General features: G+C 43.8%; 1 protein-coding gene across 3 annotated transcripts in view; it reads right to left on the reverse strand.

Annotated features, from left to right (window-relative positions):
- AGBL1 (AGBL carboxypeptidase 1) overlaps positions 1-13636 on the reverse strand; it is a 698527-nt gene that overhangs the window by 444182 nt on the left and 240709 nt on the right. The window lies entirely within an intron of this gene.

The raw sequence follows: 13636 nt of genomic DNA on the forward strand, positions 1-13636 counted from the left end.
ATAATCAGCTTCCGAACCGGCTGGGTCTCTCTTGCTCGGTACAATTCCTTCCCAGAAGAACAGGGTCTATCGGTTCCCATGTCCCCCTTTTGAAACTCTTAAGCATTGATGTTTCTGATCCATTTAGCATCAGAATAAGAGATTGACCAGGGTATAGTTTCTAAACTGCTTGCCTTCATGGTTGCTAGATAAAATCCTAGTTTACCAGAAATCATTTACTTTTACCTTCATTCCTACCTTCCCCCAGTGGCAAGAAATGGCCCCAGATCCATCCCTCCTAAAACTTTCGCTTTCCCCCACTGTCTGAAGTGTGACCCCCATTCCTCCCCCTACAAAAGACAAGAATCCCGAGAAGCTCTGTAAAGAGTTTGCTTAGATTTCACCAAAAACTAAGAGGGTGGGGCGTTTCATGCATTGATAGAGGGGGAGAAAAGGAGGTTCCTGTGGCCACACCCACCTCACTGGGGATTCTGGGAGAGAGCAGGGAGGAAGCCAGGAGGCAAAGGCTGACTGACCGGAAGCTCTTGGTAGCTGACGAGTGATGGAGATTGACTAGAGGATCACAATCACCCTTCTGGCTGTCTGTAAATCTTTTTCCTAAGTCTTTTCTTTCTTTTTTTTTTTTTTTTTTTGTAGAGACAGAGTCTCACTTTATGGCCCTCGGTAGAGTGCGGTGGCATCACACAGCTCACAGCAACCTCCAACTCCTTGGGCTTAGGCGATTCTCTTGACTCAGCCTCCTAAGTAGCTGGGACTACAGGCGCCCGCCACAACGCCCAGCTATTTCCTGAGTCTTTTCAAATTCTTCCCAAATTATAAGTAATACCCACAGCAAGGAATTTTAAAGTAAAATATATTCCCCATAAATGCCCAGAACCTCCCAGCCACCACCCTCTCTCTTTCCTTCTCTCTCAAGCAGATACGTGGGTCACTACGAAAGTTTTGAGGCAGACTATTATTATGGTCCACTATTTCACTTCCAAGAAGCACAGTCAGCAGCGTCTGACTCACTTGTGTGAGTTTCACCTTGCTCTGTTTATTGTTATTGCTGAGAGGCCTTCGTTTGTTTCCATCCGTGCAGATTTTATGCTTCTTGATTTTTGTGTATCTCACAACTTTTGTAATGACACGTGTATCTCTTCCTTCACCGCATGCTTACAACCACTTTATCACCACCTGGTCCAGCCACACACAGTCCACGTGTTAAAAATAAACATGAAGGGGGCGGCGCCTGTGGTTCAGTCGGTAAGGCGCCGGCCCCATATACAGAAGGTAGCGGGTTCAAACCCGGCCCGGGCTGAACTGCAACCAAAAACTAGCTGGGCGTTGTGGCGGGCACCTGTAGTCCCAGCTACTCGGGAGGCTGAGGCAAGAGAATCGCTTAAGCCCAGGAGTTGGAGGTTGCTGTGAGCTGTGTGATGCCACAGCACTCTACCGAGGGCCATAAAGTGAGACTCTGTCTCTACAAAAAAAAAAAAAACTCATGAAGACACATCAGACTGCAAAAGCTTTCACATGATACGCTGTTGCAGAGTCTGCACTCTTGGCTCCTCACTCATAGCCCCCCCCACACACACACCAGCTGTCCCCGGGCCAACTGTCCACTCTCATTTCCTGTCATCCCTGAGACAAACATTTTTCACTCTGCTCTTTACTATTCTCAAAACACACCGTGCCCTTTCCATCCATCCCCACTTCCTCTGCCCAGCAAACTTTTATTGTCTTTCACCCTGAAGCTTTTCTTGACTTCCCTGGCAGAGAGAACATCTCCCTTCTTCTGGGTCCAATGGCGCATCATCCACGCACCTGTGACCTTATGGTCCATTTGCATATTTGGTCTCTTCCACCACCCCGCCTGCTTCCTGCACCTTATTTCTCTGTTGTGGGTGAGAATTACTCAAAAAAATGCTTATTGAGTAGGTAAGTGTAATCAGCTGTTGTTGAGGGGTGGGAGTTCTGGTTCCTCGAACCCAGTTGACCTGGTTCAATTATTCCTCTGAACTAGAAAGTTCAACCAAGGCACGGTGGTAACTGAAAGCAAGCAAAAGTGAGTGGAAACTGAAAGTAAAACTGGAGCAGCACAGGCAGTGTGGATAGAAAGTAAAGTCACCAGGGGGAAGGGGGAAAGCATGGGGAGGGAGGGGGGAGGGGGATAGAGGGAGGGGGATTGAAAGGATCACACCTGTGGTGCATCTTACAAGGGTACATGTGAGCCTTGGCAAATGTGGAATGTAAATGTCTTGGCAAAGTAACTGGGAAAATGCCAGGAGGGCTATGTCAACTAATGAGATGAAAATGTGTCAAATATTCCATGAAACAAGTGTATGGTGCCCCATGATCATATTGATGTACACAGCTATGATTTAATAAAAAAAAAAAAAGAAAAGAAAGTAAAGTCACCTGCACAAGTTTCAGGGTAACAGAGATTTTATCTAGAAAGAACAAAGAGAAAGTTTAGAGTACGTCCAAAAAGAGTTGGAAGTGGGTCCCTCTCCTGAAAGAGAAATGGTGAGAGAAACACAAAGGCCTGCAGGGGTGTAAATACCCTCTCCCTTTGGAATTGGCTGCAGGTCTTTCATTGGCCTCTCTGTCCCCCAGGCAGTATTGCCCTTTTTCTACTGGTCATTGATGGTCTCTTTCTATTGATCATTGGTTACCTACCTACTTCATACCCACATTCTCATGGGCCCTCTCGACTTTCTGTTCAGCAAGCCAGCTTTTCCTCCCAGCCCCCTTCAAGCCCATTTCTTGGTGTCCCTTCCCAACTGCAAGTAACTCCTCCATGCCCAGTTATGTCACTAGATACGCTTTCATTTCTTCTTCATTCATTCATTCAAAAAATATGCATTGCGCTCTTGTGATGGACCAGACACTCAAGAACTAAAAATAAAATCCTAAGGCCTCTGCTAACTGAATGGACCCCTCTCATCCAAAGGGACCCCAGAAACACCTTAAAACTGAGTTTCTAACTACGATAGTGAAAGTTTATGATATGCCAATGAATACAATTGAGACATTAAGGAAATGAATAAAAGAATAAGTCTCCCCCTGACTCCAAAACAAAGCAGTCTGTTCATTGCTGCCTTTCTCGTGAAACAATCCAATTTTGAAATACCACAAACTCATATTTCTTTGCAAAGGGTAATCTCGCCTTCTTATTTTGTACCCTTCTGTCTCTGAAGTATAAGAAACTGGGCTTGCATAATGGGTATAAATGAAAAGAAAATCAGCAAATTTATTCCTGGGCAATTTTCAGATAACCAAGAGGAAGTGGTGTAATCGAGGCTGAAATAACAATTTTAGATTCTGCATAAATATGAGCAAATTCATCTGCATTTCCTCATCTGCATCAAACTATACAGATTTTTTCTAGAGATTTTGTTATAATATGCTGGAAATAAAAAATAATACATCTGTGCTATAATGATACATAATATATACAGTATAATAATAAAGTATTTGGATTGGGTTTGAGAATTTACTACACACAGAAACGGCAGTCACTTGGGAGAAGCGGGTAATCGCATCAGGAAAATTGCAGACAGATGCTGTGCACCCACTCCCCCCCTCCATCTATCAGCTGATCTCAGTTAGAGATGTTTGCAACTGTGCCTCAGACCTGCAGGCTCACTCGTATCCCATGCTACCACTCCTTTGCCCACGGATTTTCCTAATAGAATTAATTCTGTCCACAAAAAAAGCATTAACTGATTCCTCCAAGTTTCAGACTTCTCAGGTAGGCTCCCTAGCACCAAGAGACCATTGAGGGCGTGGCCAAATCACTCTTGGCTGTTTCTGAATGAATATCTTGGAAGGCCACGGCCCAGACTCCAGCAACCGCCTTCCAGAACTCCTGCCTGAGCCCCATCTCCACAGAGCCAGTCCCTCATAGTAACCTCTAGACACATAACTACAATGAAATGGGAAGGGGACCTTTTCCTGCTCCATGAAGACTCATTCAGCCCATCCCACCAGGTTTCACATTTTATGAGGCATACAAGAAGAGAATCCTGAAGAAAGTAAAAGCTATTGACGTCATTCAGAAAACTTTCAAATATATTCTTGTGAATAATTCTGCTCTCAAGTCACGTATGGTTTCTTGCTCTGCTCTTTCCTATATTATTTGCCTGAAAAAAAAGCACTATTTGAGCAAGAAAAGGATCCAAAGTCCATGGGGAAGCAGGCCCTGGGTTCCAAAGACAGATTTTCCCCCCAAAGTGAACTTTGTGCCCCTGTGGTGTCACAGTGGGCTGCCAGCCAGATAAATGACAGGCTACCTCACTCGATAGGCAGAAAAAGCGAACTCTTACAAAGGAATGTTTTAAAAAAGCAAATAGGATCATTCTCTTTACAAACTAAGAGGCTGCTGTCTTCAGTACAGTATCGTTCGGGAATGTTAGGATTCCCTCAAACCCTTTTCAGTCCCAGCTATTTAAGACAGCTGACATCTAGACAGCAGGAAAAACCACCAAGTGAGAACAGCGTGATGAATAAATTACGATTCCGAGTCATAAGGACCAATAAGGTAAGAGGAGAACATCTGAGAGTCTGAAGCCCCAAACATATGTCACCACCTGACACTGGAGCAGAGCCGTTTAAAGCCAACATCATGCTAGGAAATCTCAATAACCACATTACTTGCTTTGAGATATGGAAATGTTAACTCTTACAGGGATTGGCATAGGGCAGGTTGTTGTTGGGAAGTCTGGAGGTGTTCATGGAATGAGAGAAAGTCAACAATAGGAAAGAAACTTTGCTGCAAGGTTTCTCCACAAACAGAATTAAGAGCCATTAAGGACAGACATGTGTTGATTTAAATAGAGCTATTGTATTTTAAAATTAAGTCTGAGCTGCTGGTTTTCAGTAAGAGATGGAAGGAGGGAGCAAAGGAAGGAATCAGAGAAAAAGAAAGAGAATGAAGGTTGTTATTATTTTCACTGCTGCTGTTCAACTCAAAATGACTATGACAGTGGCCTGCCAGCTCTCCACTTGCATAACCCGACAAGGTATTCCGGATCCCTGTTGCTTGGCAACCTGCCTTTTACGTTAAGACATTTAAATGTATTCACCTTCTGAATTAGGTATATTCACAGATGACTGGGCAGCAAGAAAGAGCCACTGGCAAGCCAAGAGCTTCTAGGTTTTGTGGAATCAACAGAGTGAGTGGGGAGTGGGTCTGCTCAGAGCGTCTCACTGAGAATATTAGTGGCACGTCTAGGACTGAAAATGGGAAATGGGGATCTGTGCACATACCCTTCCGCTGCTTCCAAATGGATCCTACCAGGATCTAAGATTTGCTTCGGGCCCTTCTTTTCATTGTGCCCTTCTGCCTTCCTGAAACCCTCCTGTTGGTCTTTGTGGCACTGGCAGCAGCAGCCTGAAACAACAGCCTAGGAATGTGTGCCCTCCACACATGGGCAGATGGGGAAGGTGTCCTGTGTCACTGTCCTTCCAGCCAATTCTCCCAGAAATGGAAAGGGCCCCCCAGACGTCCGCACCACAGAGTCACCCCGCATCCAGTGGGTTCCCAAGCCTTGTCATTGCTACCTCTTAAAAACCCTTTTGGATATTTCCATCCTCTCCATGCCTAGTTTCTCAAAGCACTCAGTGGCTTCCCACTGCCCTCATGACAAAATCGAGACCTCCTGCTGGGGCAGAAGGCCCTTCATGATCTGCCTTCCCAATGGGGGAAATGTTTACCCGGCGCCACAGCCCCCATGGGCCCCTACACACAGGCCTGTGATGCAGCTGGGTTTAACATGCTCTGTCCTGTCCCTCATCTTCATACAGGCCCCTCCTTCTGTAGCAGCTCTCCTGGACTTCAAGTTCAGCTCAACTTTCACCCATCCCAGGGCTGCCTCCTCTTACCTTCTTCAGATTCTGAATTAAGTACTCCTGAGCCCTGGCACCTATGCCATCTGGCACACACAGTCCACCCTGCCTTACACTTCTTGATCTTATTATCTGTCTCCAGCTGAAACAAGCCGCAAGGCATAGAGGACATGAAAGGCCCTTTATCCCTCAGGTCCTTTCTCACAGTGCCTGGAGCAAACATACTTTGTGAGATTCAGAAAAATACCTGAGTCCTTAAAAAAAATTAAAAGTATCAGCTCTAAGATATGTAAAGAAACTAATAAATTGAAATAAATGCTTAATTGTCCAAAAAAGAGAATTATGTCAACTTCATTAATTGTTAAGTTTAGTATTCATAAAAATGTCATTGCCTTTGAAAGCAATTTGTAGGTAAGATTTCTGCACTTTGCAAGAATTCCCAATTACAGACGAAGATGGCAAAAGAGTAACAGCCTCCCATAAATTATCACCCACAGCCAAATAATTGTGGAAGCAAACATGAAATTATTTCAAATTCAATGATAAAAAAAGATATTTCATGTGGGATGTGATTGCATTTTATTAAGTCTAATATGATATATGATGGGAACTCCAATGCTTAAATGCCTCAGGCCTAAAAAGATGTTTAAATAGCCCTGTGTATGTGTTTAATTCAATTTTGCTTCCTCAGGAATTTGGAATCGGCACAGTGACTGTATAGGCATACACTTTAGAAATAATGTGAGTTCCAAGAACAAACACTAATGAGCTAGGTGTCACCCTGTCTGAGAATCAGGTGGGTATGAAAAGCAAGATTTTTTTTTAATTTCAGATTAATATAAGGGTGATTAGATTATGTTGTTTGCCTTTCTAAGGCAAAGTTCAAGTTGTAGATGAGCCCTTCACCCGGGGGGTGCTGCTCACCCTTACATTGTACATGTCTTCTGGGTAGCCATTCAGAGACATGGCTCCAGAGCAAACTCCAGAGGTGGGCCTTACTGCATGTAAATGGATATTTTATGAATCAAGTTATCATTTAACTTTACTTTGAGAGCTCTCAATTTTGAAGCACCTGGCTATGAATCTTATTGAAAAGTTAGAATTCTCACAGTTGTTTTTGAAATAAGACACAGTACAAGGGTAGGATTGAACTACTCTGCTACAAAGCAGTTGAAGACAGTTGTAAAACTCCGTGGAAGAGGCCAAATGAACTGTGCCCCAATCAACACGGCCTGCGTCAGATAGGTCTCTGGCAATGGACCTGGGTTAGAATCTCAGCTCTTTGTGCTTCATGGCTAGTCACCGAAATACTCTGAGCTTCGGGGCAAATACCAGAACTGGGAAAAATAATGGTCTCTATCCCGCTGGATTGTTGTCAAAATTAAATATAATGCAGGTAAAGTATTTTGCAAAGTATATGACACACATTAATTGCCCAATAAATGTAATTAATTAAGCTGGGTAATTACTGATGTTATTATTAAGGAGAATTATATTACTATTCAGACTATAGTAAATCAAATGAATGAATGAATAAATGAATAAATTATTGGCACGGTCACATCTAGTTTGAATGAGAAGAATGCAAATTTGACTTTAAAAAGTTTTCTGTAGAACACAAAAATATACAAAGATAGGAATAGAGAAGAATGGGTATTGTATTAATTTATGTAATAATATTATATATTCTGCTCTATATAGGTAAAACTGTACCTTGAATGGTTGAGAACAGAGTTTTCAGGCAGCCAAATGGATTGGGATATAAGCTAAAGTGACCAAGCATCCAGGTTTGCCCAGGACTGTCTGGATTTTGGCACTGAACATCTGTGACCAGTGAAACCCCTGCATCCCAGGAAAGCCAGGCCAGCTGGTCACCGTATACCTTTAGCTCTACCACTGAATTCATGGCTTGACCTCAAGTAAGTTGTTGACATTCAGTCTCAGTTTCTTTAGCTGTGAGATGGCAATCATAATAATAATAATCCTACCTTGTTAAGTTGTAAGAATTGAAGGGGATGGCATAAAAAGCTTAGCCTCAAACACACAGGCACTGCTCAATGATTAGCTATTAGTAAGCCCCTGTGAAGCCAGCATTTCTCTCAAAATAGCCCAGCTGGAAACTGAAGCTACTCAGCACTGTGTGAAACAGCACTGGACTACCAGAGCTGGAAGGGTGATTGTACTTCCTCTGCTCTGGAGAGGCTAAGGGGTCTCTAGGAGACCACCTCCTGGAGACAGACTCCCACCCCAAAGGAATGAAGCAAGAGAAGAGACTGGTGGGAAGGGAAGGAATTTCCATTGACACAGAAATATCTTCCACGGTAATCAGCATTGACGGGAAAAGGAAATAAGGAGAATTTATGTGACAGTTTAATAGGGTTTTGTGAAATATGATATTATTTTAAAGTTTGCCTGAGTGAGGCAGACAGCACATTAAGGTGACTCCAGCTCTAAAAAGATGACAATACTGTATTTTAAACTCTGAAATTGGCTCTGTGCCGTACCATGCAGAGGGTTATTATTTGTATTACACACTCACTGGTGTGGCCCCTACTCCCATTTAGGTACCAGGTCCCTCCATAGGCAAAGAGAAGCATAAAGCCTAGGATTGCAGTGCTTGGATACCATGCCAGAACTTAAAATTCCACTCAGAAATAACACTCATTTTTTTTTTTTTACCATTGTTATTATTATTATTTTTATGTTCTCCATTCTAAAAAGGGAAAGACCACTGCTGGAGATACATCTCATGAGTGTGAGTCTTTCCTCCAGAAAGACTACAAAGATTCTGCAAATCACACCTGCCAGTGTATCTGTCTGGAGGATGGAGATGGACTCCAAGTTGACCTCCAAATCATCATGTCCTGGAAATCACAGAGCGGGGAGGAAGGGCGGGGGTGTTGTCTCGCTCTCTGGAACTAGTGAACACGACAGCCCCCTGCTCATGAAATGCAGGACTAACCCACCCCACGTGGTGATTTAGAGCTGGCTTAGTTAGATTAACATGCCGGGAAGCAGTTACTCTGAGATGTCACTTACATAAAATAAGCTTGTAAATTGTAATATAAAATAAAGTAATGAGAGAAGGCTTTGGGACCTGATAAGAAATAATGAAAACAGAGAATTGGAAAATCAGGACTTGTCAGCAATGACCAGAAGAAATTGTGGTCTCATTTTAGGAGTTCAGTACAGTTATTTGCCGTTATTCTCCTTCCAAAAATGCACCCAGTGTGGGGAAGACCAGTCCCTAATGCTGTGAGAACTATCTTATCTTCAACACCCAATCCCTTTGATCTGATTCTGTGCTGAATAAACGTCTTCCTTCTGCGTGGACTACGTCAGTGTCCTGAGTGGATCACCTCAGTAGGACCCAGACGCCCTGCCTGGGTGACTTCTTCTGGTCCTTAGTAAAGGTATACATATATGTGAGTGTGTATTTAATTATAAATTAATAAATTAGGTTGGAATTTTAAAAATCCTTCTCTCAGGCTGGGCCCAATGGCTCATGCCTGTAATCCCAGCCCTCTAGGAGGCCGAGATGGGTGGATCACCTGAGCTCAAGAGTTTGAGACCAGCCTGAGCAAGAGCAAGGACCCATCTCTAAAAAGAGCTGGGTATTCTGGTGGGTGCCTGTAGTCCCAGCTACTTGGGAGGCTGAGGCAAGAAGATGACAGGAGCCTAAGAGTCTGAGGTTGCTGTGAGCTGTGATGCCAGGACACACTACCAAGGGCAATAGGGTGAGACTCTGTCCCAGAAAAAAAATCCTTCTGTTAGGGGTGGTGTATAAAAAAGAGAAAAAAAATCTATCTCTTGTGACTTTGGTCCACATATAATCCAATCCACCAGGATGAATGAATAAAATCAAGTGCCTAAGATGGCAAAGCAAAGGCTGGGGCTGGCTCCATGGTTTTTCTGCTCTCTTAGGCTCACCCAGAAAAACACAACCAGCATAATCCTTGCTTATAAGGACTTAGTTTGCTCTGACTGGATTTCCTATATAGAGAAGGACATGAATTAATCTGGTCTATGTCAGTATAGTCTCTGTAATATGCTTTTTCCCTTTACTATGATTCATTGGATGATTTCAGAAAACAGGAAGTTAAGACTTAATAACTCTGCAGGGAAGGATTAATTTTGCCCAAAGATAAGCTTAGTTTTGCCCTTGGCTACTTAGAGGTAATCCCTGGACACCTAGAATGTCCTGTCCGATCAGGGTATCTTTACTTGGGCACTTTGGCCACTAGCCTGGCCTGTCTAACAGTGGGATTTAAGATAAGAGCTTGGACCACGCCCTGTGATTTCCAACCTCTGGAGGAACTGGAGACTCAGAGTATTAGCCCAAGGAGCTGGAGACTCCTTGATAAGCCACAGGGGCAGTGTGTAATCAAGTTCCAATAAAAATCTAGACATCAAAGGCATGGAGGAGCTTCCCTGGTTGGAAAACTTGGTGCCTGTTGTCAAAGTCAGAGGACAGAGAGAAGGGAACACCAGCCAGGACTCCACTGGAAACAAAAGAAGCAGGACCTCTTTGGTTTAATCCCTCCTGGACTCTGCCCTATATGTTTCTTCCTTTGCCCAGTTCTAACTTGAATCCTGTCCCTGTACTTAATTATCACTGTAATAACTTCCGATGATTTGTGTGTTGCTCCGGTGAATCACTGATGCTGGCTGTGATTTTGGTGCCTTGCAGCTGGTATCGGAGTGAGGGCAGTCTTCTGGAGACTGCTGCCTCAGACTTTGAAGTTCAGCTAAGTCTGTGTAAAATCATTTTCCTCACACTGACCCTCTTCTCATCCAGCTAATAATCCTCCCTAATTCTGACATCATTGCATCCTCTGACAAGACTCTGACGAGACTCTGACCTCCTTCTCTTTTGTCCCCTTGAGTCTTGAGCTCAGCATCCAGGCTTAGAATACATACCACCCTCAGCTGGAACCCTGGCACCTCCCTAGCATAATTCCATTCTCGTCTGCTTGCACAACCATAAGCCACCTTACATAAATGCCTGCTTGGATTTAATTTTATGCAGGATCCACCACCTTGTCCAGAGCAGTGTGGCTGCCCAGCTAAACCAAGCTCTGAGCACAGGCATGAGTCAAATATGACTCCACTATTCTGTTCTCAACACGTGCCCTGCCTAGCCATGGGCCAGGGCCCAAGCCAGCACATTTCCTTGTTGGTGATGTTCTTCTGCCACTTCTCCATCCATATCCCCCACACCTAGATCTTATGCCCTTTCCTGCAATTCAGTAAACTAGAAGGTAGGGGAGTAATACAGAGGTGAGACTGGACTGCTGAGTACGTGGTTCTAGAGCCAGCTCAGGACCACACAAGAGATGCATGCAGTGACCAGTCCATGTGTCTGGACGTGCTGAGCACTTTCTGTACATCAGGCATTGCACAGGGCACTAGACATGGACATCAGAGTCCAGAGAGTTCAATGACGCCACAGACCAAGACCATAAGTTCTGTATTTCCCAAAACAAATCCATGCCCAAATATGACTGGTGCAGAGAAGCTGCCTTGGGTTTGGCCATAAGACAAGGGCAAGGCTGAATCCTAAGTGGCTGAGTAAGGAGAGAGTGTGGCATATTCCATGAAGGGAAGCCAAGAACCAGTACTTCCAGGACCAGATAACAAATTAAGAAGTGTTTACTCTGCATCCATCATTAACTAAGCACTTCAATTGTTTTAACACAAATTATCCTCCAGACAGCTCAGGATGAAGGTGCCACAGTAAGGACTATATCTCAGATCAGAAAACTGAGGCTCAAAGTAGTAAAGTGATGGACCCAAGGTAATGCAGAAAGAAGTCATAAAGGCTGGATTCCAATTTACTAGATAGTCTAGACCCCAAGTTCTGCATTCTTAATTAAGCCCTGCTACATTTCCAAGAGGATGGTTTCATGAGAGGGGAACCCTTGGTGCAAACTTGGAGTTGAAACAAGAGTCAAGAACTCTGAGGTATCCCTTCGGCCAAACAGATACATCAGACAAGTATGTGACTAATAATCTTCAGCTCATGGGTTTCAAGTAGATAACCCAGCTCATTCCATTCCACAGACTCCAGTCACTGTTATCATGGCCAGAGGGACGGGATGAGAAAGTGGATAAATCAGAATGATCCATCACCACCAGTGTGTAAACAAGACAAGTGACATGCCCTGAAGAAGGTGTCGCCTGGCTCCCATCCTCTCCTTCATATGGTCTTACTATTACTTTTATGATAGTTAGATAAATGCCAGCATTAAAATCAAACATGCAGACCTTCCAGGCATCCATAAAAACATATCCATGAAACATAAAATTATACTTATCTTCGTAGACTCTGCAATAAATCCATAGATGTTTCCTCACCAAGATACAAATCTTATTTCACCCCAAATATCAATTGGTATCAGTAAGTATTATATTTACACACTTAATTGAAGAGGCCTATGGTTTGGAATTTAGAAAAGCTGGATTACGTTTCCAGCTTTGTTTCTTAAAACCACTCAGACCTTCACTGAGTCAAGTAAGCACTCTGGACTTTAGTTTTTGTCCAAGCCTGAAACCAAGTCAGGCTGGGATAGGAAACCCAGAAGAATCCCTGCCCTACTGACCTCTGCCTAAGAGTCAAGTTCCATTAGCACAGCTCACGCCACAGGGCCTTTCCAAGGGCAGGAGAAAGGCGATTATCAGTTATTATGCAGCCTCTGAGCAGCTACCTCTGTATTAAGCGTTTTACACAGATAATTTCACTTAATCCTCACCATAACAAAGCAGAGGAGCTTTACTGGCTAAACTTTTAAGTAAAATAAATGGCTGGCAGATACTCCTTCTACATAGTACAATAAGTACTTGAACCCAGACCTGATAGGAGATGTGGCTCCTGTCTCTCCAACGTGCTGTGCCTTGCCTGCAGATTTTTCTCTTTGATCTTTGTCTTCGTCCAAGGGCTCTTGACCTTTTTATGCCCAGAACCTCCACCTGGGTCTTCCATTCTTTTTTTCCCTGGTTTTCCATTGCCTCCTTTCTCTGGACTCCTGTCTACCTGCCTGCATACTGTACCTTCTTCTCCGATATGCTCCAAGGCTTAGATCTGATCTCTGACATACACTACTTTCCAACACCCTCATCCAATACAAGCAAGCTGCTGGCCTTGGCCTTTTGTGGAGAGCCTTGCCCCATCTCTGCCCGCTCCCCTCATGCCCCAGTATGTCAGGTTTATTTCTCTGCCCATGGGAGCAGAGCTTCTAAATGTTGGAAGGGTGCCAATGCCTCTTTGGAGGAAAGTAATTAATCACATTGTAAGAGGCATACACTCTTAAAGAGAATTGCACAGAAAAATTCAGCCCAGAGAATTTCAAGTAGGGTATCACCAAATTTTTCCTAAGGACGTGTTGATTAAACCACAATGAGTTAATTAGGTGAGGGTCAATGGTGTATATTTATAAAGGTAATGCTCCACTAGGCCGCATGCTATTGAAAGGGATGTGGAACCGGTTTCAAAATTTTGTATTGCTTTGACCATTTAATTGCATGAATGGAAAGGGAGAAGGAAAGGAAAGGAAGAAAGAGAAGCGAAGAAAGGAATGAGGGTTAGAGGGTTAGACCAGTTCTGCTCAATGCTTTAACCCAAATTTTCTCTTCCAGGATCCAAATCCCACCCTCAAGTGGATTCCCTGGTCTATAGGGCAGCAAGAGCTGTAGGAACTTCTTCCTCACCACAGTTACCTTGATGCCTTCTGCTCCGAGCCCTGTGGAGGCCAGTCCTTGGCTTTTTAATTTCTCCAAGAGTCCTTTGCAGCATCTAGAATCCAGC

The sequence above is a fragment of the Nycticebus coucang genome, chromosome 2 (assembly GCF_027406575.1).
Source record: "Nycticebus coucang isolate mNycCou1 chromosome 2, mNycCou1.pri, whole genome shotgun sequence".
Lineage (NCBI taxonomy): Eukaryota > Metazoa > Chordata > Mammalia > Primates > Lorisidae > Nycticebus > Nycticebus coucang.